The sequence below is a fragment of the Gymnogyps californianus genome, chromosome 10, assembly GCF_018139145.2.
Source record: "Gymnogyps californianus isolate 813 chromosome 10, ASM1813914v2, whole genome shotgun sequence".
In the NCBI taxonomy this organism is placed as follows: domain Eukaryota; kingdom Metazoa; phylum Chordata; class Aves; order Accipitriformes; family Cathartidae; genus Gymnogyps; species Gymnogyps californianus.
This window is the reverse complement of record NC_059480.1, coordinates 5,294,410-5,320,337: the sequence shown is the minus strand read 5'-3', so window position 1 is coordinate 5,320,337 and position 25,928 is coordinate 5,294,410. Positions and strand designations below refer to the sequence as shown.

General features: G+C 42.5%; 1 protein-coding gene across 6 annotated transcripts in view; it reads left to right on the top strand.

The window, feature by feature from the left end:
- The window catches only part of LOC127019914 (glypican-5-like), a 445,164-nt gene that overhangs the window by 376,863 nt on the left and 42,373 nt on the right, over positions 1-25,928 (top strand). The window lies entirely within an intron of this gene.

Genomic DNA, 25,928 nt, shown 5'->3' with positions numbered 1-25,928 from the left:
CAGGAGGTATTGTTTGATCTCACCGAAGGCGAGCTGCCAGAACGTCGGACTTCTACTTGGAGGTAGGCATCTGTGTTCCCCTCAAGGTGGGGGATATCTGCAGGGGCAATTTGCTCCTCACTCTGTGGAAGGAATTACCCCAAGGAAGTGTCTCCTGCCCTTGGCTACAGAGTGATGCAGAGCAGGGCTTACACTGCTGTCTGCTGCTTTGCTAGCTGATGGTAGGTGAGAGGAATGCCACCCTCCAACTGAGAAGCAGAGATCCTATTGACTTTACTCTTCTGGCAATCAGCAAATAAAGTTCATCCTGTGGGGTACCTTGGCTATGTTCCTAACAAAGCCAGATAAACAAATAATACTATTATTTTTACAAGGCATGCCCAAAGGAGATAGGAAAAGCTCTGCTGTATAGGAATGATTTTGAGGCCAATGGATATTACTATTGGAAGGGGATTATTCCAGTGCATTGACCAGAGGCAAAACCATGTCTCGTTCTACCAGTGCTTAAATTCTGAGCGCTGGAAAGGGGTTTGACAGAAACAGGTTATACCTCCATGGTCACCATGATGATTTTCCTTGTTTAGCTCTTTGTACCAAAGAAATTCAATTATCGCCTAAGAAAGCATTTGGTCTTATTAGCTTAGTTCTATTAGCTGAAATTATATATTATGATGCATCTTGGTCCGAGTCCTGTTTCTATGGCATTAAGTTGCTTCCTATAATTTAACGCTTTAAATGCTGTCAAATATCCAGCAGACCTTATGAGGCAAAAGGGACTCAAAATCAGGGCTGTTACGACAAGGGTGCTTAATATGAATTCTAAACTAGTAGAAAAGAATGATTGCTGTGATGTTCCATATTGAGTCAGGCTTTCTTCACGGTGGATTTTTAGTCTGCAAACCATGTCGGGGAGAACCAAATGTGTGACTGCGACGCCGGTTCCCAGTGTGAAGTGCTGGAGTCGGCACCTCAGCCTCAGGGCTGTTTCTAGGTCTCATGTTTGAGAATATGACCTTGAAAATAGGCAACAAGTACAGAATGATGCAGTGATGTCTGCCTGAGCCTGCGGGCACGCAGGAGCAATAACAGCAGCATGAGCCCTTCCATTTGTCTTGGAGGGTGCCTGTTGTACAGAAGCGCAAACACCTGAAGATGATTCCCCTTCCATCTTAGAGAAACAGTTATATCATTGCTAAGGAGTTTGTACATGATAATGTCTGTATGTAAAGAAAGGGGAGTAAGCTGTGCTGGTATAAACCTTTGATATCACTGTGATCATGTGAGGGCCTCTGTCCAGTCTGTCTGTTTTAATATGAATTGACACCCCTAACCAGAAGAGTTTTATCAGCACAAAGGTGGGTATAGAGTAGAGTTGAGAAATAGCATCTCTCTTTTGCAGTATGTTATATGAATGGTGGAAAAAAAGCCTCTCAGTTTTGTCACAATCGGTGCCTTTTCTAATAATTTAAAAGCTTGAATTACTTACATGTGGAGCTAAAATAGCTCTAAGTGCATTTTTATTGCCTGGCTCTGGAGCTGCCATTTACAGGGTAACAGCCCTAATGCTTTTAAATAATAGGAGAAGGAGTATATGTAGTTCAGTGTTAGAAAATGATATATGTCCTGTTATTTGGACACAAGTAGAGCACTAAAAGCCCTGTTCTGTTTTCTAAAGAATATTTTCTTTTGCAGGCCCTGGTTTGTTTTAAATATTGTCCAGTGGACTAGTAAACATTGCGAGGCTTTGATTGTGTAAAAATGCTGGTATATAAGTCTTATGATTAAGAAAATTAAACTACTCATGTATAACCATCTACTGTAAATATAAGTATACCAATTTTGTGGTCTATTTTAACATCCAGAAGTAGTTTTACACTTTGTGATAAGAATATTATTCTTGCTTTTCTTTCCCCTCCTGCCTGATTTTTTGATGTATTTAAGAAAATAAAGTCAGGGAAATAGTGCACTGGTGGAGCAGAAAGCTCTGGGATGTTCTGATGTAGGAAAACAGAAGAGGTGCTAAAAGTACCAGCGTATGATTTTTTTATTATTATTATTCAAAAAAATGAAAGGCTGAAATTCACAGAATGCTTAACTTTCTTTATACTCATAAATGCCAGAGTACTTCAGTGGAGATAAGGGTGACAATCTCCCTTCCATAGATAAGGAGAGTGAGGCACAGAGGTAAAGCGGCTTGTTTCAGTTCACACAAACTTAATTGTACAGGCAGGAGAGATCCCAGATCTCTCCATCTACAGCCTTCATTACTGGGCTTCATTCTGCCTTTCTTCAGGCTTGTGCTTGTCCCCTAACAGCACAGGGGCTGTGGAGAAGAGTCTTTCGCCCTTCTGACTCCAGCACACAGTGGCTGATGTGGATTATAATTATTAAAAAAAAAAAATACAGCCTGAACTTTAAGCAAGTGCTAGCCATTTCTTAGTATATTTAAAGAGATTCACTGGTCTTTCCTACATGTATCTCCTTTAAACTTCATATTCCTCTTTTCAGATACAGAGCTTGTTTCATACTTCTGGCTGGTTGGAGGATGCATTGCTTTTAGGCTTTAACTGTCCCCCATAAAGTAAGTGAATAATCAAAACCATGGAAGTAGAAATCAGAAACTTTCTATATCAAATGTGCTGTGGTGCCTCAGGAGTGGTGTCTTGTGTACTTACCTTCTGTCAAGTGGCACCTGGTCCAGATCCTCCCTCCTGTGATGCACCGAACTCTCTCCTCTTGTAGACAATGGCTGTCATAGGTTTTTTTTTTCTTTCAAAAAAAGTCCATGTCTTCCGCCAAAAATAATCATTTTGCATAACATGCTGAATTTAGTCAAAGCCTGTTCTTTGTTTTCTAAAAAACACTTATTATAGAAAAGAAACAGCATCCTGAGTCTATAGTGCTGGGCTTGCAAAAAATATTGTCTAATTGTCTGTTCATCTGAGTTTATGTTTAATTCCTGAAAATATTTTTATAGGTCCCTGAATCAGTATTGTGACTTGAGGTTTTCTATACCTTTCTTAATATGAAAAAGTGTCTTAAACTGTGACATTAGCACTGCACATATGCTGACCAAAACTGAGCCTGGCACTACACTAGTCTATGTAAGAAAGGGGGATTATATCAGAAGCAAGCTTTTTCCTCATATCTCCAATTGCAAAAAGTCATCTGTACTGAGCTGATGTGCTAATCTTTCTTCTCTGTAGTGTAATTCCCAAAGTATTCTAGCCTTTCCCATTTCCTCCAGCAAAACCTTAATCATGATGTATTTTGCTTTTCTGTTAGCCATTAGATGCATAATTGTTCTTCCTTAAGTCATATTAAATTATCCAGCTGATTACCTGCTTCAGCAGATTGTCCAGATCATCTTGCATATTACCTACCATGAACATATCAACCAAGCATCCCATCTTTCTGCAGCCCTAAAGTAAGGCACGTGCAGTTTCTTCCAGACAAGTATGTTGCAGCTGTTTCAGATTGCCAGTCATTTATTCAAACTCAATATTTTTTTTAATGACTCCTCTTCAATTCCTTTATTCTCACTCTTGAAGTCATATATTCTTAATGATTGCACAGTTAAACCCATAGAATTTACTTTCTTGTGCACACTGCATAGCTTACAGAGGATGCTCTGCCAGGGAGGTGTTTGGGTGTGCAAGGAACAAGCTCTTTGGAGACCGCAATGCAATTGTCACCATCTTGTGACCTTTTTTAGTGCCTTGTCTGCTCTCTTGCCTAATATTCCTGACCCACCAGTTGAGAAGCAGTGTCCTGGACAGTTCACACAACCAGTAAACAGAATTTTTCAAGTTTATTGAGCCTCAGGGCATATCCCATTTGACACTGTTTTCCATGATCTTTTGGTGCTTGTTACGGAGAGAGCCTTTGATCATGAATGCATATAATATTCCTCATAAAGAAGTCAAGGTTCCTTGCACTGAAAAACCTTCAATGGATTTAGTGTAATCCCCTTGCCAGTCAGACTTCTCCCCACACTCCTCAGCTTTTGGCCAAGGCACGGCTTGGTCTCTGAATGCACTCAGTCACTGCCGTATCAAATGAGCATTTCAGAAAGCAGTCCAGTTGTTAAAGCACCCCCTATCACCTTCCCACCATTAGGCTTCGTTCATACATTCATTTTCCCTGTGGCTCATCCCCAATTTTTAGCCAGTTTCAGTGGGGGAAGGGAGGCTTTGTGTGCAAATCTACTGTTTTGAAACAAAAGGGTGATAAGGATCAGCGTAAAGTTTCTCAGGCCAGTGAACCACAGCGCAATAATACCTGCTTGCATCTCCCAGTCCTATGCAGGCTATAGGTAATGGGCTGAATTAAGACATCAGATTAATGCCTTAAGTGAAGAAAGATAAAACAATTCACAAGGGACAGAGCCCACACAGTGAATATTTTATTTATATGCTACCTGTGCTGAGCTGAGCAGGACAGATTGGGATTCTCTTTTTTGCCTTACACTTCAAAATCTTACTGTGGCTGTTACTGAGCAATGAGGCAGCACAGAGATAATGAGCTGGGCCAAATTCATGTCTGGTGTAAGTGGTACTGCTTCTGCTGATTACAGTTGAGTTGCAGCAGCTTGTGCTAACTGTGAAATTCACTTTTCTTCAGTAACTTTCACTGCTTTCTGAAACAATGTTGCTCAGGATCCTTCCCCAAACCTGTTACTTTATTTTCACTGCCTCTTCCTCTTGTGCACTAACCAATATTTTAAAAACCTCTCCTTCCTCTTCAGGACTTGGTCTATACAGTGACACCCCCCCCCCCCCCAGAGCCAAGCTGTCTCACAGTTAGCTCCGTCTGTCTTGTGTGGACTGTGCAGAGTGAGTTACACCATGGCTAAGCCACAGTTGAATTTGACCACAAATGTAAACTCCAGTTTTTTGGTAGTGTTGATGAGGGCTTCAGGATTTATTCTCCTCAGCTTTGCCATAAACAGCCCGACAGCAGAGGTCCCAGTAGGATTCTCTGTCCTAGCTCTTGACTGAGGAGGATGCCTGCAGATCCCTCTGCCTGGGATGCAGAATGCTGCTCCTTGTCCCCACACCTAGCAGGGCTGTCACTGCCTCAGGCTCCCACTCAGCTGTCTCTGAAACTCTCCTCTACCTAGAAAAGATCATGATTGACTTGTGCACCAGGTTCTTGCCTTGGGGTTTACAGGTGATATAAACTGCCTAAGAAAACACTTCTTTTTGTATCACATGGGGCTTGTTCATTGCCTTTTAATAAACTCTTTCTCACATTACATGGATGGGAAAACGTGCGGTTTGAATTCTTTATTCTGATAAAACATTGCTTTATTTTTTTGTGTGTGTGTTTTATTGTGATTCTGAGAGTAAACCTGAGGAAACGGGCAAATGGAAGGAGGCTCTTGCTAGGATCCAAGTGATGCAGCAGGGCCCTGTACCTGCGTTAGGCACCCAGATTAGCTACAGGCCTAGTCCCAGAATTTTGATCCGCAAGTGGCAACTTGCGTGTGGTTGTAACTCCCTGGGGAAGCGGGATGTAACTGGGAAGCGAAGCATCACTGTTCTCTAGTGTAGGTGATGTAGGCTGACTGACTGAAGAACAGCAGACTTTGTTTTCTGTTCCGGGTAAAGTGTAAAAGCTGATTTTTTTCTCTTTACCTAGGGCTTACTTGAAATTTTAGTTAATTTTGTGTTCTATAGTAATATATTTACAGCCAAGAATACCTTAGAAAATGCTTGTTCATGTTTGCAAGGTGTTTTGGAAGTTCAGTAGAGAACAGAGATTGAGAGACAATCCACAGTGCTATAAAAATAGGAGCACAAAAGCTATTACAAGAATATAATGTACAAAGACATTCCTTTCAGTTATTAATGGAAAGGTTTAGGTTTATGCCTTTGCTTTTGCAAGCCACAGACACTATATCCTCAGCCTAAAACATGTTTTCATACTTCCACCACCTCTAACTCATTCACAGCTGAAAAAGCTGAAAAACACCTAATGAAGAAAAAAAGAGGGAAAAAAAAAAATGTTTGTGATGAGCTCAGTGCTTGTGTTAAGTCATTGTCAGCTAAAGCAGCCACTCTCACCACTTCCTTTCCTGCAGTCCAGTAAGTTTCTGCAAAGGGCAATAGGATATTTTCTGAACTGCAGCTGCAGAGACCTGTTGTGGAGTCCACGCTAGGATCTGTCTGTGCAGAACTTACTGCAAGTCCTAGTCCCAACTGGCTGATTTTAATTAAGTAGTTTCATTTCACAAGAGTTTTAACCACAAGGAAGATTAGGTACTATTTGTTCAAGTTTCACCCAAATCCTTCTCCTTGTAGGAGCTGCCCTTAGGTAGCAGTAAAAAAATGCTCCAACACTGACAAACTGGCACTCAGCTCTTCTCCCAGGTGCGGGATGGACACTGCAAACCCCTTAGGAAAATCCAGGAGTGCTAGTCCTGAGCAGTGATATTTGTAGTACACTATTTCTAATTCCTTTGGTGTGTCTGTGATTTGTTTATTTTCTGGAGAGGGAATCTTCAGCTCCCCTGGTTATTAGCCTATGTTGGGAAGCAAAGGATTTGGTACTCACTGTGAGGAGCAGTTTCCAGAATTTGGAGCATTCTCACAAATGGTTACATGTGTTCACTGGTTCTGTGTGCTTGGAGATTCTATGCTCCAGAAACTGCATTATGGATCCTTCATGGACGATGTAATGCTTTCCATGTTGAGTAAAATAACTTTGTTTTATAAGAGTTGTTTGTTTTAGAAAACATAAATGGCACTAGTTGTGTGGCTTCACATGAAAACCTTAGGTAACTTGTATAGGGCAGCCTGTCTTTACACCACCAAGCATCTTCTGCTGTGGTCAGACTATCAGAGTGGTAACACATTTGGATCACATAGACAGGGCTGTGCATGGAGTTTTTTTTTCAGCTGCAAGCAACATCACCATGGTCAAGGATTTCGACATGTTGAAAACAGTGAAATCCATTAATGCACAAGATGAAGGTTATTTATGCATTTACTGTTTATGGTGGATGTGCTTGGGGGAGAGAGAAGCCTGTGTCCAGTGTTGAGAACATTCTATTTATAATTTTAATTCCTTGCTAAAGGTTTGTGGGCCCAACTGCACGAGAACCATGAATGTCAATTCCTTTGCACAAGGAACAGTTTAGTTTCCTCTCTTTGCTGGTGTATTTATTAAGTCAAACTTGTGCATATTCCAGTAGTATTAAATTCATCTTTGCAACAGAAAAATTCATCCATATTCTAAAAATACTTAAGTAGTTTTATTCTGTTATTTTAGTAGATAAGATTGCTTCGTATCAGCAAGAATTCAAGAAGTAGCCCAGCTTAGAGTAGGCTGCCCTCATAAATTATATCTTCCTAGGAGGAAGAGAAAATCAGAAATAATAAAAGAGCTTTAGCTAGGGAAAAGGCTAATAATGTCACTAACCTCATGATTTCAAGTATGGAAATTGTCTTACAATGTGAAATTCATTATGTTTAACATTCATGATACTGTTGGACTGTTTAATGAGAAACAATATAATTGATTTTCCATAATGAGCCATCTACCAAAAAAATATTTAGGGGAAAATTGTCTGGCAATCTAAAGAATTTTTTTAACCACGATTTTGCATGCTATTCAAAATAAGGAACTTAACCTCAGAAAGATTTTAAAATATATATATAAAAAAATTAGCTGGTATTGTAAGTAAATGTGTCATTGTAGAAAGTAAAAGCAGACATCTTAATGTTGGCAGCTCTCTCTGAATTTCAAACTTTACATCAGAAGCTGGAATACCTCTCCCCCAATCAAAATAAGTGTTATTTGAATTAAAATTGCATTGTGTTTTTTTTCATGGTGATTTCATTTATAGTATTTACTGGTGTTCAGTCCCTCTGTGGTTATGAATGCAATGTCCATGCAATGGATCAGCATAAAAGGGGCCTCTGCCCCACTGGCACTGCTGCGCCTTGTGTTGCAGAGTATCAGAGTGCACCAGCAAAAGGAGTATCAAAGTATGTGCTGCGATCAGCACGCCTCTGTGAAATACCTGAAATTCTCACTTGTGTGCCTGTGAACAGTGAAATGCTTCAGCTGCACGTGGGGTGAACCTGAGGAAATGGAGGCCCTTGGGAAAAGGAGCTTTCTTGGGGTGACGCTTAGGCCTGCATGCACACTCTGGGCAAAGATAGGATCAACAGTAAAAAAAAAAAAAAAAGCACTGGGATGCCTCACATCAATTTCTGCTTTAAACTATGTTTTAGAGCCACTGTTAATAATACTGCTGCACATCTTGTGGTTCCCCATGTCAAGATTCAACAATTGCCCACATGTCTCCATGAAACTACTCCTAAATTTGGGTACTCATTCCTAAACCAGTTCTCAGTCTACAAAACTTACTGAAAAGATCTAGTACCTAAACCATACAAAGGGCATGAGCCTGGAGACCTCTTTGCAGTGTCTAAGTCTCTGTTACCTTGACCCAACATGCTAGATGCTGTGCATAGAGCAGGAAGCTTTTTCTACCCTACAGAGCAAGTGAATTGCATACCCAGAAGGCAGAGGGACTGTAATAAGGCTGGCAGACTTGAGTAGAGCTTTTTAGTACACATTAAGATGCTTTATGGGCATTTAGGTGTGCCATTTGATATTAATGAATAATCCTGTAGTAGTCATTAGTAAAAGAAGGGCTCAGTCCAGAGCTGATGGCTCTCTGACACCTCGCTCTTGTTCATGCTGAGGCTACCTCTCACAGATCCAAGGAGACTCTCCCCCCAAATAATTTTGAAGCTTGGTAAGATCTGCCTCCAATAGGCTGGAACCTCACCACCTTAGACTTCTTTAAAAATTCATACACTTTAATCTTAACACTTCTGTTTATTGATTAATTTTGGAAGTGTTATACTAAATACCTCTATAATGCAGTGGTTTTGTTCCATTATCTTTCATTCATTTGCTGAATTCCATGTTTTATTGCTGCTCAAGTTAGCTGAAAGTGAATCCTATGAATACCTTTTGCACCAAGTTCCTTGAACTCTGTTGCTGGCCAGGTGATGTCTGGAGGGCCACTAGAAAAAGTTAGAAAAATGCTGCTTGAAACCCCCTCAAATAACTTCAGGCGTTGCTCCAATAGTCTCCAAAGTATTGCCCATCCAGGCTGGCTTCCCTCACTGGCACCGTGCAACCCTATCATACCACTGTATAGGCAGCATAAATGAGGATTTCAGCAAAATTGTGTTTCTGAAGAAAATTCTCAGTGTACCAGCCACTAGCACTTTCAAATGCTGTAGTTTTTATGCAGCCGTATTCAGCAGTGGCCTTGTGATTATACTGAAATAAAATGTTCTGGTTAAGTTGTTTTGTCTTTGAAATAGTCCACAACTGAAAACCCTAGAGGGAAAATGAGCATATAATTTTCTTTCTACTTTAAACCATGTAAGCACTAAGAAAAATAGTATGATTCATTTATTTTGGAGTATGTTGATTAACTAGCAATTAAAGCTTTATAGGATTTTCTTTATGGAACAACAAAGGCCAGTTTAATGCTTTTACTTTAGTTTCGGCTCATTGGACTGGCTTCATACCTGGTACAGGCAGATAAACACTCTGAAACCATATGAAGTACCTGCATGCAGCTGAACATGGCCCACTTAGCTCAAAAACATGATGGGTGTTCACAGAAGGAACTTTCATTCATTCACAGCATCTGGTTCCATTACATTCAGCCCAATCAAGCCATGAAATTGAAATTAAATGACTTTTGATGGTGGTAATATTATAAGAATGAAAGCAAGATTGGGGGAAGGGAAATATCTGCATGGCAGAAGAGGCTCTTAGTGAGGACAAGCTGTCTAAAGTGCCTTTAAATTGTTTCACATGAGTGACTGGATGTATTGGAAGATGAACTTGGAACTATTTGATTTGCCCAAAGTGCATTTCACCTGCTCTTTAGAATCTAGGTTGTGTCTTTGTAACATTTGCAGCATTGTAGCATAACTTCTTCCTGCACAGGCTCTGAGGCCAGCTTTCAGGTCTCTTAGGTGGGTGACATGCAAACACCCCCTACCCTGCAGGACCCCCTCCACCACCCCTGCTGTAACCCACTGCGCTGCAATCCTGTTGCCACCCAGTGTTCTCCCAGCTTGTAGCCCAATGCCCTCCCAGCACCCCTCCTAGCCCTTATAATGGCTGGTCTCTTGTGCTTGGTCCCTGTGACCTGGGAGATCCATGTCCTCAGAGGGGACAGTATTCTCTGACTTGCAGCATCCGATGCAGCAGTGCCTGCACACTTCTGTTGTGTTCCCTCCAGGCAGCCCTCGGCCAGCAGCAGAGCTCTCTCCCAGTCTACTGTGCCCAGCATCCTTCCTCCTGCCGTACCACTTTCTTTGCATGCAGAGACATGAGACCTGCTGCTGCCCCCTTCCTTGGCTATCCTGGGGGCAGCAGCGTGGAAGGAAGGGCTAGTTGGGGAACAGTCAGCAGGAGTGTGGTGTGAGCTGGGCAGGAGGATGGGGGGTGGTAGGATGGTAAAATGGAGAGAGTAGGAGGGAAAAAAATGGGTAAAGAATGCAGGGTATGCAGAACCAGAATAAAATCAGCATCTGGAAACAGGGCATGGTTTCTAGCCTGAAGGCTCTGCCAACTTGAGTGTTGAAGTGTGAGCCTGGGGAAGGTGGGGTTTGTATGTGTGGCTGTTGAGAAACATCAGGTGGGAGAGCAGAGTGGTGCAGTGTTGCTTTCTACTTTGAGGTCCGTGGTGATCTCTACACTTAGAAGCTGCACCAAGTTTTTCCGTCATGTCTCTATATTTTTGCCACCATTACCTTAATCTTAATTCACTGTGCAGCCATGATTTTCCAATGAAATGTATGCAGTAGAGTAGGTACATAGTGCAAATGTACTATATACACATTATAGTTTAATACACATAATTTATAATGCATTATATAATGTATTTTTATTGTAATATATACTTCTAGTACATACATGTACTGTATACATATTACATAATTATATACACAATATACATTTTTTAAGTATTAAAGTTTGGAAGGCAGAAGGTGTTCCAGTCTGCATAGGTAGCTAGCCATTGAAAATGTCAGGGCTATGGAATGTTTATAGTGAAGCTGTTGACCTGCTTAGGACAGCTTTCAGAGTCATGTGGAAAGAGAAGCTCTGTTCAGACATACTAACACTAAACTCGTATGCAAGATGACTGCTGGGAAATGTAGTCAGACTGATTCCCAGGCTGAGCCCCTAGGTCCGTGGGAGGACTGGACTCTGCTTAGAGAAATAGGTATATGCTAAAGACTATGGAAACACCACTCAGCTTATGGATGAGGCTGCTGTTTCTGCCCTGCAAAAGTTATCGCAGCTCGGGGTGACGTCTTGGTGCCACAATTTTCCATCAGTAAAATGGTAATGTCCCCCTATGTCTGAGAGCTTGTTTTCAAGATGTTGGTAATGGGATCACAGATGAGAATGCGGTGGCAAGTCATTGTCCCAAACAGTCTGCTTGGGGTGCCCCAAAACAAAATGGGGAGCTTGTGCCCTTCCACCTCCCATGTGCTTGCTAGATGCCAAGCACCAGTTCATGGCCTGATTCACAGCCCTCTGTGACAGCAGAGAACTGTTGCCCTGGTGTCAGCATGTTCCTCCTCTGGTGGTCAAGCTCTTGGCAAGGCACTGGCATCAGCGCAAGCTTGAAATGAATACCTTGCTTTCTGTTGAAACAAGAGGAAAAATAGAGGATAAAAAACCGGAAGTGCTAATAAAGCTATTGTAGCCTTCTTCATATAAATATATATATATTTTAGCTTCCAAAAGTTTTTGAATACTACTTAACTGCAGAGTTATTTGAAATAGTTGTGTACATCTCCTAGTAATGTTGCTAGAGCTGTTGGCACCCTGCTGCACAGGGACTAGACACTGAACGGATATTCTTGTTATGTAGCACTAGATAACAACTTTCTTTTGCCTCCTTGTAGCTCTTCCAGATCCAGTTCAGGTACAAAATCAGGTGTCTCCTCACTGTACCTTTGAGATTGCGGGAAAGAGCCAAGGTCCAGAAGCTGTGCAGGTAGCAACGGGGCTCCCAGCATGGAAAGCAAAGGCTGTTCGTGCCCCTACCATTTCTGGGGGTAGGATGCATGAAGCCTTGAAACCTCGTCAGCGGCCGAAGCACCCTGACAGTCCTTCACGGACCTGAAAGCACTGGGCCAGGCTCCATGCTGGTGTCAGATGGGGTAACTGAAAGCCAGGTAGTTATGCAGCTTGCCCAGGGTACCCGAGTGAATCAGTGCTAGTGGAAGGAAGCACATCTGTGGGCTGCTCCCTCATCTAGTGCTGAGCTTGTTGCAGAGAACAAGTGCTTCATTTGATTTCTCTAAATACCTCATTGCCTCTAATGATAAACTGCACTTACCCAGCAGTTTCCCTGGTCCCGAACCAAGCTGCGTGCAGCTGTTGTTTCCTGTTTATGCTCAGTCACCGAATTAGTTCCCTCCACAGGTTTTTTGTTTTTTTCTGAACAGTTTCACTGTTGCTTTTTTAACCAGCTTCCTAATGTTTCTGTGATTGTAGGGGAAGGATTTATTAAACATTAATCCATCTAGGCTTACACGTATCTGCCTCAAGTTGACTGGTGGGCTTGCTGCCATGCAGCTCTCAAGCCGGCTCCCATCTGCAGTAAGGACTGGGGTGTGCTCACCTCAAACCCTCATACTCCTTTTCTTCCATTCCTCAAAGCACTGTGGAAGCAAAATACCCGTAGGTGAAAATGTTGGATATTCTACCCTTGTGTATGCTGCCCTCTTGGTGAGTCTGGGCTTTATTGAAAATTTTGATAAGTGTAATAGATGATGAAGAGATGTCAAGACAGGAGAGCATAGCAGTGTTTCCATGATGTGTTGAGTTTCTGTCTTTGACAAAGGTGTGTTGCTGATTTAGGGTTTGGGGGGGGGGGGTATGGTGGGTTTTTTTGTTTGGTTGGTTTTTTTTAATTTTCCTGAGTGCATTAGAATATACCATTTATTTTTCTAAGTTAGTGGGTAAGATCCCATGCAAATCGTTCCTGAAAACATGCTTGCTTTCCTTGTCCAGGAGCAGCATGCCTTTTCATGTCTATATTTAGCCTTCTCATAAACACAGACAGTTCCTAAAACCAATGTCTTTCCCTTTACACAGCCAAGAAACCAGTCCAGAGAAAGCAATTTCATTTACCACAGTGTTTCTCTAGCCTTACTATTTTTGGAGGTGTTTTCAAAGGCAAATGCACAGAAAGCAGCAGCCGTTTCAGTCACACACATTAAAATCAAGTTCCTTAATGTTAGCTGAGGAATGAATTTTACAACACATCACTTTTACTGTCATACCTGAAATGAGTGATTTAACTGATGACTATAATTTAAATCAAAATATTGCAGGCTTCGTTTAGGGGGGAAAAAAGTAGGTGAGATATTTGAATGAGAAATAAATCTAAATCGAAACTCTGGACTTTTTCTGATGCTAATTTTCAAGCTAATGAACATACTTTATCTTGTTATACATGTTACACAACATTAATCCCCTGAGGCATATCCCGCTGTGCCAGTGTCGCTCGGCTAGTCCTGACAGGGCTGCCACTTCGTCATCTTCCAGAGCTAACGGGCGCATTGCCAGCGTGGATTTCTGTGTGAATGCAACCCGCTGTCGATGTGTGCGTAATTAAACAGGCCTTTTCCCATGTGAATAAATACCTGTGTGGTGACGAAAAGAGACTAGCACAGAGAAGAGATCAACTAATAAGACTGGGGATGACTGGTAAGACAGGGAGTATTCTGTGTATAAATAACAGCTGTCCAGAAAAATAATGGGGGCAAGGCATGCTGCTCTGCAGGGCTCTCTTGTTAGGAAAGGCACCCTGGGAGGGGACACCTCCTTCCTCTTGACTTAAGGAAAAAGTCACCTTCTCGTGCACGTTAGCATTTCCCCGGTTCTGTCCGCATCGTGCCAGCAGCAGGCGCGTTCCCAGCACCGCCTTCACCAGACAGACGTGGGTCTGGCAGATCTGCTGTGAGGACTGGGCAGCTTCACAGCCGGCTGAGGTGCGTTGTATGGTTGCCCACTGTTTCACCAGCAGTTAGACTTACATTCCTTGTTGTTTCAAAGTATGTTGCTGTGAGTGGCAAACTACCTAGTCATTCCCTAGGCCTCCCACCTACAAGACACCCAAAAGCACAAGGGAGCACCCCGAGTCCTATTCATACATGTAACTTCAATCCTAAGAACTAACCTGAAACTATATGTCACAATGAGTTACATGCAGCAGTGTCGTGCTAACTTGTTTTTATTTATGGGATTTAACAAATAATGTGTCAGCAAACAGTTGTGTAACTTATCCGTCATATTGTATTTATCCTCAATCAGAGGATATTCTGAAAGAAAGTCATATCAAGTCAAGCTTGTGACAGGCTGCATGAATCCGAGTGAAGCTGGAACATCCCAGGGCTGGTGAGTGCCTGTGGCTGCCAGGCTGCAGTGTGCCACATGCAAGCGGTAATGCAATGAGGGTGAAAATCAGGTGCATGTGAAAGTCACAAATCAGATCTGCTTGTTCTTTTCCTGCTGCTGTATTCCTTCTGTATTCCCTTGTGATGTATCGGGAAGCCACCTTGGTTTTTATAGGCTTCAGAATTATGGGGTGGGTTTTTTTCTTCACATGTACGTTTGATGATGGTTAGATAAAATGGGGATTTCATTAATTGCTGAAGTGTGTGTTTTCAGAAGATGGGACACTCTTTTAGTCTCTGTTTTCTAGGTCTGCTCACACCAACAAATGAGGCTGAACTTCCCCAAATGCTTCCGGAGGGAAGGACCCAAGTGTCCTAAGGTTTTAGGTAACTTAGGGCTTTTCTGTGTACAAAAATGAACCAGATTCCTGCAGCTGAGTTATGTGGATACCTTGTTCCTGAACAGAAGGGAACTTCTCCTGAATAACTGTCTTTGCAAACAGAGCATCCTTTGGGGGAGTTTTTCTGGCACAGCTGTCGGAGGATCCTGTAGTCATCAGGTTGGTGGCTGTAGCTGAGATCTCCAGTGGGTCTTGTGCCACCTCTGAGCTGGAGCAGGTCTGGTTCTGTGAGGCAATAGGGAATTCTGAAGAATCCACAGGCAATCTGTTATTTTTGGACACTTAAGGCTGACTTGGTAGCCTTAGCGGTAACAGATTATTATGCGTAGATATACACTAGACTATCCATCTGTTAATTATCTTCCCTGATCCACTGAAATGATGGAATATTTTTCTCAGTCATATGTAAGTCATATATTTATGCTGGAAGGGAGCAGGTGATATAAATTGTTGCAGTGCTTAGTTCTTTGTTTAGAATAAAAGAATGGTTTTCTCTTGTCTTAAGTGCCTTTTCATTTTAATGTGATATAGGTTGAATTGTGAATAGGTTTTCAGAAAGAAAAAACAGCACTCAGTCTGGGGTCTCCAGGCTTTGGCTGGAAAACGTAAATCTCTTCCTTTGTTCCCGAGGAAGAACCAAAAGCCAGGGTTTTGTGGAAACAGGCACAAAGTTGTCCCAGTTGGTTGTTGCAGGGCAATTAGTTTGGTATCTGGATGCCAGATCTTTTCATGTGCCTAAGCATGGGAATTTGCAGCTTCCTTTCAGAAGATGCCATCCCAGTTGCATATGGTGTTCACTGACTCTTGATGTGCAAAAGCAATGAATGAGAAAAAATATTTCAGTAATGATTTAGGGGTGATAGGGAGGGAATGGAAAAGTGCTAAGGCTCATCTTTTCCCAGCTGTGAAGTTTAATTGTAGTCCTTATTCCCTTCTGGCTCCATCCCAGATGCTCCTCCTCCTCTTCTTCCTCCTTTTTACGTTAGGATAGCTAGTTGGGACAGGTAGCCTGGGAAGAGGGGCAGAGCGGGGCTCACATTGCACTCCATGTTGTAGGTCTTAGACACCCGAATCCCTGCTTGATATATAAGGAGAAAAAGGCGGCAAATCTGTTAGGATATAAAAGGGATAAAGACTTCTGCAAGGAAGTAAGCTGGGTGTAAGGCTGCCTGGGGTCTCGCTGGATGAAAAGGAAATAAAGCAGCTCCCACACTTACCTGGGACAAGCCCCGAGCATGACGTGTAAAGGCGGAGCAGGGCAGCACAGCTGCCCCACGCTTCCTGGGTCCGCAGTGAAACATGCTCCAGTGGCTGTTGGCAGCGCTGCTCTTGCTAGCACTGGTACAGCAGCTGCCGGCTTTTGTGGAAGTACGGAGGGCAGTATGAATCTTCTCTTCCAAACTGAAGGTCTTTGTATTTCAGTGAAGAAAATACATAACATCAAAATAAGCTGAAGATTTTCTTAAACCAGTGGGAAGAGGTTTCAAAACAAAAACCCTCAAAAATGGGATAGAACCCCTGAATGTCTGTGCACCTTTAAATGCACCCCAGTCAAAAGTGCCTCTGCGTACCCTGAGCTCTGAAGAATATCATTAAAAAGGAAAGTAAGCTAGATCATTGCTTGAAAACAAAATTTAGCAGTGGCACAAGCCCTTCATAATTTCAAATATAAAGTCTCCTCTGGGAGAACAGTAACTAAGGGATCCCAAAAGATCAACATGGCTTTCATGGACTTTGGGGTTGTTTTTTTTTCCCTTAAAAAAAAAGCTGTATGCCTCATTCTTTCTCTGTAACCCAGAGGTGATTAGAGAGTTCCTGTGAAGTATCAAACTGCTATACTCAGATGATAGAAAAGATGTGAATAACCATATCTTAGAACAAACATTTGAGCTTTGCCTAAAAAAAAAAAAAAAAAAACATGGTAAGGACAAATCTGCCAGAGAGGTAAATGTGTGCAAGTAAGAGTTTTATCACCTCCGTTAGAAGCTGCATCCCATGTTCCTTAAAAAAAAAAAAAAAGTTTAATCATTCCCTGGAAATGAGATCCCTGCTGTAACAATTAATTCATAAAGCTGCCAAAGACTTCCAGGCCTGTGGGAGTCAGGCTGGCATCTGTGATTAATGCTAACTGCAGGTGTGTGGCTGGGTTTCCGAAGAGCCAGCCGTAGGGGAGGCATCAGAAATTACTTAACCCTGCCCAAGTGGGCTTTGTCAAGAGACCCCCTATGAACAGATAACAAGAGGGAAATTGTAATTTTACAGCAATTCAACAGGTAATGTCGAATGCTTCTTGCGGCACTTTTTGCTTCAGCAGAGGAAAAGCATTAGATATGATTGAAGGGCACTCTCCGTATTACAGATCTGAAGTGATTCAGAGAAGTCATTTGGTGAGTTGATGCAAAAGGAATGACCCACAGCTTCTGTGCTTGATCGTCCTGGGTAGCTGCAACTGGGGGGAAAAACAGAAGAGCTAATCACCTGCCCTTGTTTTCTCTTTACAAGTCTTCACTGGAAGATCCAATAATATCAGGAAGTTCAAGAGGTAAATCAGCTGCTCCATGAGCTGTGCTTGGTAACCCAGGCTTTGTTAGAGACCCAGCTGGAAGCCTGGCTGGGCTGGGATCAATAACGTGTGTGCAGAGCTTGGCTCTAGGAGTTAAGATCTCCCACCAGGAGGAAGGGAGGGCAGGCAAAGGGCCTCGAGTCATGATTATCATCTCCTTAGGAGGGAGACAGCAATTCAGTTTAATGAGGGAAAGAGGCACCTTTCTGATGTAACTGTAGTGTAACTAAACTAAGGGTAGGCTTATTTCTTTTTTTTGTGTGACTTTTATAAACACATGTACCTGTGCTGTCTGTCTCGGACATTTTGGTGTTTTTTTACCTTAATGTGGGTTATTGTTATTTAAGATTAAATGGATGAAACAAGCTATTTTTTGTTTGGTATGGCAAATCCATAAACTAGTTTTTCTCGGCTTAAGAAGTTTAGCAAGTGCCCCAATTCCCCAGCACATCCAAGGGCGATACATCTCATGGTATCCAAAGGGTAACACCAGAGTGGGTTCCCATTTGAGCTGCGCAGACCAGGTACGGTGCTAATACCACTGGGGTAGGGGAAAGAGTAATAGCATTTAGTGACTGCTGGTGACACTGAAGTCTCCCTGGCACGCAGGAAGGTGCTGGGCTACATGTGCCAGCCCCCGGGCTCCCAGAGAGTGTTTCGCAGTTATGTACCCGATTCCTACTAAAAATGTCACTCTGCACTGAATTGCGTCACTGGATGACAGCGTTATTCTGAACAGCTTAGCCTTTGGTGCTACACGTGACACTCTCTTGTAATGTGACGGAAACAAACAAAAGCCAGATTTGCAAATATGCTGTGGAGCAGAAGTAGAGAGTCTCCTGATTGCTGCAGTACGGCCCCCAGCTGGGAAGGCCCCGGGAAGGAAGCATGGTTCCTGATTTAGTGCTTCTGCTCAGCATTTCCATCCTCGAAGATCAACAGTGTATGGTTTGCATTTACACTGTTTGTGTGGGGAAATATCAGTATCAGATGAACATCACTCAGTAAGGTTTCTCACAGCACCATAGGCACATCCCCTCCTGGCCCTTTTTGTCGAGCTGAAGACACATGGCCCCTGGCTTTTTTAGAGAGGAGGCTGTGTGGAGCTTTAAAGGCAAACTATAGGGAATGGCCCACTGTAGGGGCTGGTGGGAACGTCTCTCTCGTTTCCAAAAGGCAGAAGTGGCTTGGTTTACTCCATTTACTTCAATGCCGTGGCGCACCTTGACAGAAAAGAGGAGCTCGCTTTCTCAAAAGGAGAGCGAGGAGGGAGTGTTTGCCCAGCCGGTCTGGCAGGGGAACCTGGCATGGGGGTTCCCTTGTGGAGCAGGGGGAGGCCATTGAATATATTACCTTGAGCAGCTGAGAGAGGCCAGAAAAGTAAGAGAAGCATGGCCAGAGCTTGGAAAGAGAAGCACAGTCACAAAATTGTCTTAAAACTTTGATAGGAATTAAGAAGGAAGCCCAGGAGGGATGCTGGAGGGGGTGCCAGGCATTTTAGGTCAGAGTTTTGATTTTGGTGTGGCTGCCAGCATCCACACGCTGGTGTGTACCTCCCTTTCTACCCAAAGGCTTCAATTCACTGTATTCTGCTTGACTAATAAAAGAAGTCATCTTTTAAAAAAGGCTACCCTGGGTCACCGCAGACACCGGCAGGTTGTGTAGCTCCCCAGGGGAATGAAGTCGTCTTAAAAACTTGGGGTGTTTCTGGATTCCCTGTGGAGGGAGCAGCAGCGGACTGAAGGCAGGTGTTTGAGGGTGAAAGGCAAGGTCCCCGCTGGTCCATGACCCATGGAAGGAGGTCTGGCAGGGCTTGGCACGTATCGTTTCTGTAATCAGATACTTCATATGAAGCGATTAGTTTTCTTTAATTCAAACACTAAGTAATTTGAGAAACCATCTAGCATTCCAAAGGTTGATACAGATCTGGTCTTCTGTTGGCATAAAACAAGATGATGTGTAGTTTTGTGTCTAATACATATTTTAAATGTACTGTGATAGTGGAGCACTGTTCTTTTCAGTCAGTCTAACCTGAAGAGAATTGGAGAGTTTATAATGAAATTAGAGGAATGCTCAGTTTTGGTAAATTTTTCTTAAAGCATCAGCAAAGTGAAGATGCTGATTTCTAATGAAGCTCTTTGTGTGCCTCTGAATTCATGACAGCTAAAACAATTCTGTTAGCTCGCAGATTAGATTAGAATTGTAAAAATGAAATAAAATGCCATCTAGGTAAATGATCCACTACCACAGGTGTTGAAAAACAATCCTGAGTAGAAATGGTCTAGGCACCAAATAATTAAATTACGATGACGGATGATAGTTTAATAAGGTGATCGTTATGAGACTTCTTAGTAGGCCTGCAATCTTGAGCGCTTCTAACAGCATTGGCTGGCACATTTGGAGGGAGGCAGCGCAGAGGATTTGAAATGAGATTTGCATCTGATGACTGTCAGTTTTGCAGGGAGAACTGCGTCATTTGCTTCCTGTAGTACACTGTGTAAAGCTGTGTTGTCTGTCTGTACATGTTGGGCAGCTTCTTCACATTACATAGCCTTACTGGGTTTCAAATGTATGTTTTCAAGGGTTGTAAAACAACTAGCTTTCTCTCTCCTTTGTTCAGATTTTTAATAGATTAAAAGGCCAGTGTATAACAATTAAGAACCAATCCTGTAAGTGCTGAGCACGTTCAAATCTGATTCTCAGTGTCTGTGAAAATTGGCCGATTGACACAGGCAGATCAAAAGGAACCCCATGAAATCAGAGGAAGAGATGCATTTGTTATATCCTCAGCAACATTGAGTTCTCACACTGTATCACCAGCAAACCTTTCCTCTGAACTAGGTGATCTTGCATTAAAGGAGAGGAAAAAGCAGTTGTTGGCCTTCAGGCAGACAGGAGTATTTTCTCTCCCAATAGAGGTATTTGGGTTTGGAGTACCAATCTATTTGCGAGAGGCACTGCAGAACCACCAGACAGCAGTACACATTAGATATTTGCTATCTAGGCCAATGCATAAGATCAGATTAGAGGCGAAAGGTGCCCTGATGTCAATGTACTGTTGACACTCAAGTGGTTCCTGTTTTTCCTAAAATGGTTCACAGGGCAAAAGGGAGAAACTTGGTCTCACAATGCAACCCTGACCCCATAATGATTTTTTTTTTTCCCCTTTGGGAAAAAGCCAAGCTTTTTTTAAAAAAAAAAAAAAAAACCACAAACGAAAAACCAACTGTTTATTTTGGAGTTTCATGTATTTTCTTCCTTTGTATTTATGAAGTAGCACATGTTCTGACAGAAGCTCGCCTACCTGAGCAGCAGTGCAGATGGACAAGTTGGGAGGCAGCTCTAGGAGGTCAATCTGCTTGCATTAGGCTAGCACAGTAGCTGCACTTGCAGCGTCTCAGGAAATAAATCACTTGCTAAAGAGCCAGTTCAGTTTAAGCCCATTGTTTCCCATCAGAATGCAAACCGAGAAAGGACAGGTTGCAGCAGAGGCAGCTTCACTGCCATAAATTAAACATAAGAGTGGTTTGGGGTTTGCAGTTGCTCTCCTGTCCAATCAGTGGAAGATGGGAATGATTTAGAGACATCACAGAAAGTGTAAGTCACGGTAGAATACAGCTTCACTGCTGAGCTTTGCTTTCACAGGAGAATTTATTTAGATTGTCCTGTTGCCTCTCTTGATCTGAATTTAGTAGGCATAACTATACAACCTTGAACATGAAGGCAAATGTTGCAACCAGTGGAAAGCATCTCTATTAGATGGCAGAATAATTATTACTGATTTTCATGAGCTATATTGATTTGAGTGTAGAACTTATTAGTTGGTATCTCTAACGCACTGTAGTGTTAAAATTCATCAATACAGGTCTTATAAATGCCAATATGTAATAGCAGGTGCTGCTGTAATTTAGTGAATCATTATAATTTCTATTTAGTAAATCAGTTGCCATCACTGTTAATGTTTAATTTGTAAGTTAGTGCATCACCCAGCAGTATAAGAGGAATGAGGCTGCAAACACATTTTCAGTAAATATGATATAAATACCGTGACTCTTGCTATTCAGTACATCCCATATGTTAGCTGTTGATAACTACGATTTTTCTATAAATACAGCATTGTACCCTGACCTTTAAAAGGATGAGATGTAAAATTGAGAAATTTACCGTGACAAATATCTTTTGAAAGAAAGTGAAAAGGATCCGAATTTAGGATTGAGCAAGGCAAAAGGTTATTAAAGATAAGTATGTGCTTCTCTTAATGAGTTCTTAGGACTCGACCTGGGTTAAACAGGAAATTCTGATCTTGAGCACGCATTTGTTCAGGAGCAATATTTCTCCTGACATGAGCAAAAATGTCAGGTCTTGATTTAGGTGTGTTTGGATGGGATTTCAAGAGCTCCCAAGTACATGATAGTGTTGTCATCCCACGGTAAGATTGTAAACCCTGTGAAGATACCTGGTCTAGCATATATGTGCTGAGCTCAGGTGGCACGGCAGCATGCCTACAGCACCACTGGCTTCATATGCCGCTCCCCAGGGGGCTTGGCTAGTTTGTGAAGCCTGTTCTCCTGTGACAAGATGGTTGCTGCTGCCCTCACTAGCTATTTTGCAGCTAACTCTGGTATCTTTACATGATCTGCTGTCATGCTCCTAAATTGTGGAGGAGATAAATTTTGTATGCCCCGGTGCCAGGAGGTGGTGGTACCCAAATGACTGGCCAGGCTGTCCCCCAGGACAAATTCTGCCACCTTGCACAACAGCCTTCCTCTGTTTTGTGGCCTGACACGCAGCACTCCTGTGACAGATGTGCATCATCTGCCTTATTGCATGATCCAACTTTTTGCACGTCCCCTGCACACAACTAGTGTGAAGCTGTGGCAGCACCGAGGCCGTGTCCTGGGGGCTCTCAGGAAGGAGGACTGCGGGGGGAGACCTCAGTCCAAGGAAACTGTTGGGGCAAACTGCCCCCATAGTGTAACCACCCTTGTCCCAAAGGGTTCTCACCATTGCATATCCAATTTAACTCTCAATCAATGATAATTACACAGCTAGCCTTACTTCAGATGGGCCACTGATATTTTTAAATCTGCAACAACATAATCCATCTTGAAGCACGTTTTAAGATGGTTGCGGCCAGCTCTTCATAACAAGGCTCTCAGTATTGCCAGTATCAGTGGCTCTAAATGAGTGAGCAGTAAATGAAGGGTCACGAACTGCTGCAAGTCAGAAAATGCTATTCCACAGAAAGGCCTTTGGTAAACACTGCCTCAAGTGCTCACAGCTTAGTCAAAAAATCCAGAGTGATTCTTGGAAAAGACACTGAGTGGCTTCTCTAAAGTTTTTAATCATTGAAAGGTTAGAAATTTTAAAGATGACACTCAGGTAAATGGGAAGCTCGCCCCGGTATGGCCGAAGTTTTCCTGTCTAACTCAGAATCATGGTCATCTTCTGACCTGGGTAAAGAACAAAGCATAGCCTCTGCTTCTGTGACAGATGAAGCAGTGAAAAGCTCTAATCTACAATGAGCAGAAATAGCGTTTCCCGGAGTAATAACCCATCCTTCCTCACAGGGCACTTCTGCCTGCCTGGTCCCTGCTGTGTCGGGGTGAAGTTTACCCACCTGGTAAACTGTTTGCAGCACAGGGTCCCTGACTTTGGTTTGGTTGGTTGGTTGTTTGGTGTGGTGGTGGTTTTTTTGGGGGGTGTGGGGTGTTCAACCCAAGGCTAGCATAGAAATAAGTATTATTTTAACAGTGTTCTGCCAAACATATTTTTTTAAGTCACAGGAGGAGTCAAATAATTTAACAGACACTGAATCACTGAAGAAGCAACCATAATTCAGTTTTCAGAGAGGTCAAGGACTGCCAGAACTTCTCCTCAGGTCCAAAACAACTGCCTCATCATTACTATCAACATTTATATTTAAGAGGGTCTGAGGTTTAAATGAGCTATTTTACTAGCCACTGCCCAGGTTTGGAGCTTTCCACGCAGGGAGGCGCATATCCATTAGTCTTTTGTACAATTTTACTGTAATTGCTGTCATCCTAAACCCTCTCCCCCACCACCAATGAAGAACCTGCCCAGTGTTTGTTCTTTTTCTCCCAAGTGCAATAAATGATATGGAAAATAGTCCGGAGTATCTAGATATTTTATTACTAGTTATTTGCAAGTAGTGTCAACTTAATCCAGAGGAGCTTGTTTATGGTCTCTTTGTTGCTATTATTTTTTTTATGCTTGGGTATAAGAGAAACCATATATTTGCTAGAATATCTGGCTCCTGAGCACATGTCATCTTTACAGTTATCTGTTTGGTTACAGGCAGAGGTGAAAGATGTTTCAGCCTTGCTGTTCTTAATGTCGTGCTGCACAAGATACTAGCAGCTTCTCTTAGACTGAAGGTTTCCTAAGGATATACAGCTCTTTTTCTGTTAAGCCTTCAATTCATGGTGACAACATCATCTTGTCTGCATGATTTGTCATTTTCTCCTGATTGTAACCCTTATGCAAAGGCAATTAATTTAGTAATGAGCCCCCCACCAGGCTGGGGTGTGTGCTCTCCCATTTGGACTGAGAACTCCCAGTTAAAATTGCCCTTGCTTCCCTTCAGGAGGGGGTCTCTACGTATGCCTGGTAATAGGAGGAATGCCAACGTGGCATCCCATCTCCGGTGAGTGGGAATGACTTTGGGTTCATTCCAAAGAAATCCACTTGCCTTTCCTTCCTTTCCATTCTCTGTCCCTCACAGCTGCTTCTCCCAGAGAACTATTGCAACAAATTAATAAAATACTACAGTCATTTTGCAAGTGAGCTATTTGCAGTGCCTAATATCACAGCATTTTACCAAGATTAAACAGGACTCGATTGGAACTAAAAATACCTTCCCCAGGTTAAGATCTTATCATTGAAGAGTCAAAAAAATGCTGAATTGTCTGATTCTGATTGATTCAGTTAAAAATACCCCTTTCCAGTATGCCTTCTGATATGTAAGCCTGCCGATATAACTACATGAAACTCAGCTGGGCTGGGGGAGTGGAAATTTCCCATTTCATTTGCTTCTTTTTCTGCCCTCAAGGCAAAATTCACAACATACAATATGGAAATGCTGGTTCCAGTGACATGTTTTATACCACTATCCAATCTGGCTACAACTTTAATATAAGCATCACGTTGCAAGTGTTTCATCTCCCTAAAATATCTCCTTAGTTTTTTAAATGTAGTTCCTTAAGGCTTTTACGACAGTTCAAGTATGCGTTATTTCTTCCCTTCCCGTTCTTTCCACCTCCTGCCATCCTCACCAGCTTGGCAACGCTTCCTTGGCCCTTTAGTGACCGAACTTTCTCTCACTGGTACGAAATTATAGCTCAGTCTGTTTTCTTCCAATCCACGGGAGGCAGGAAGAAACCTCACATATCATGACTAAGTGACATTTAGCACATTGAGTATAATCAGTTTCAGCTCTTTTTGAGCAGGCACTGGGAGATTTAAGAAGTCAACACAGTAGGAAGTGTCTTACCCACAACAATCTGCCTACTCAAAAACAGCGAGTTGGACTTTATTTAATCTATAGCTCCTTTAAAGTGACAGGGTTGGTAAACGGGATGGTCGTTTGCATCTGTTTCTGGAAAGCCTCTTGCTGGGTCTGTTCCGTGGCACTGCGGACCTGGGTAACTGGGACTGCAGGGATAATGTTATTACCGGCAACTCTCACATCTCCAAGGAACTACTGTGGGTTGTGCTTTCAGGAGACCCTTAATAATTCCTCTCGTACCCTGGAGGCACCAATCAATACCTGACTTTCTCTTGCTGGTGTCATCTGCACAGGATATTGGCAGCATCTCTTACAGCAGGTGCTCATTAAGAAAACACAAGCCTTCCCCGCTCAGACCTCCATTCACACAGCATTTTGTGGTCTGCATAATTCCTCGTGCTTAACGTTTTCCAGGAGAGCAAATGAGATCGTAGAATCAGGGAAATGTGCTTGTGTAAATTCACTCCGGAGACCTGGCTATCAGCTAACCCCAGCTCATGTGATTGAGCTGTGTTTATGATTTATTGTTCACATGCTTATGTGTACATGGCCTTTTTCAGAAGTAAAATGTACAACAGAAAATTCAATGAAGCTGTTCTGAGGGTACAATGTGGGGAAGTACAAGATAATGGATGAGGAGGATGGATTAGGAGAGGTTTGAGACATGGTTTAGGGGAGAAAAGGAAGGCAATAGGATCAAAATCTTACTGTGTTTCACAATTTCCATAGCAGTCATATCCCCAAATGAGTCAGGCCACATGCTACTCTTAATTATACTGGTTTCAGACAACAGAGAACAACTGATGAACTCTTACAATGCCAACTCATGTAGTTAGAGGATTAGAACAATTAAAGGAGTGGGAAAGAGACATCCTCAAGTTGTGTATTGAATTGCAGAGGGATACACGAGTATACTCCCATGGGGCGGCAAATGCAGATGATAAAGGTTCACTACTGACAGTAATGTG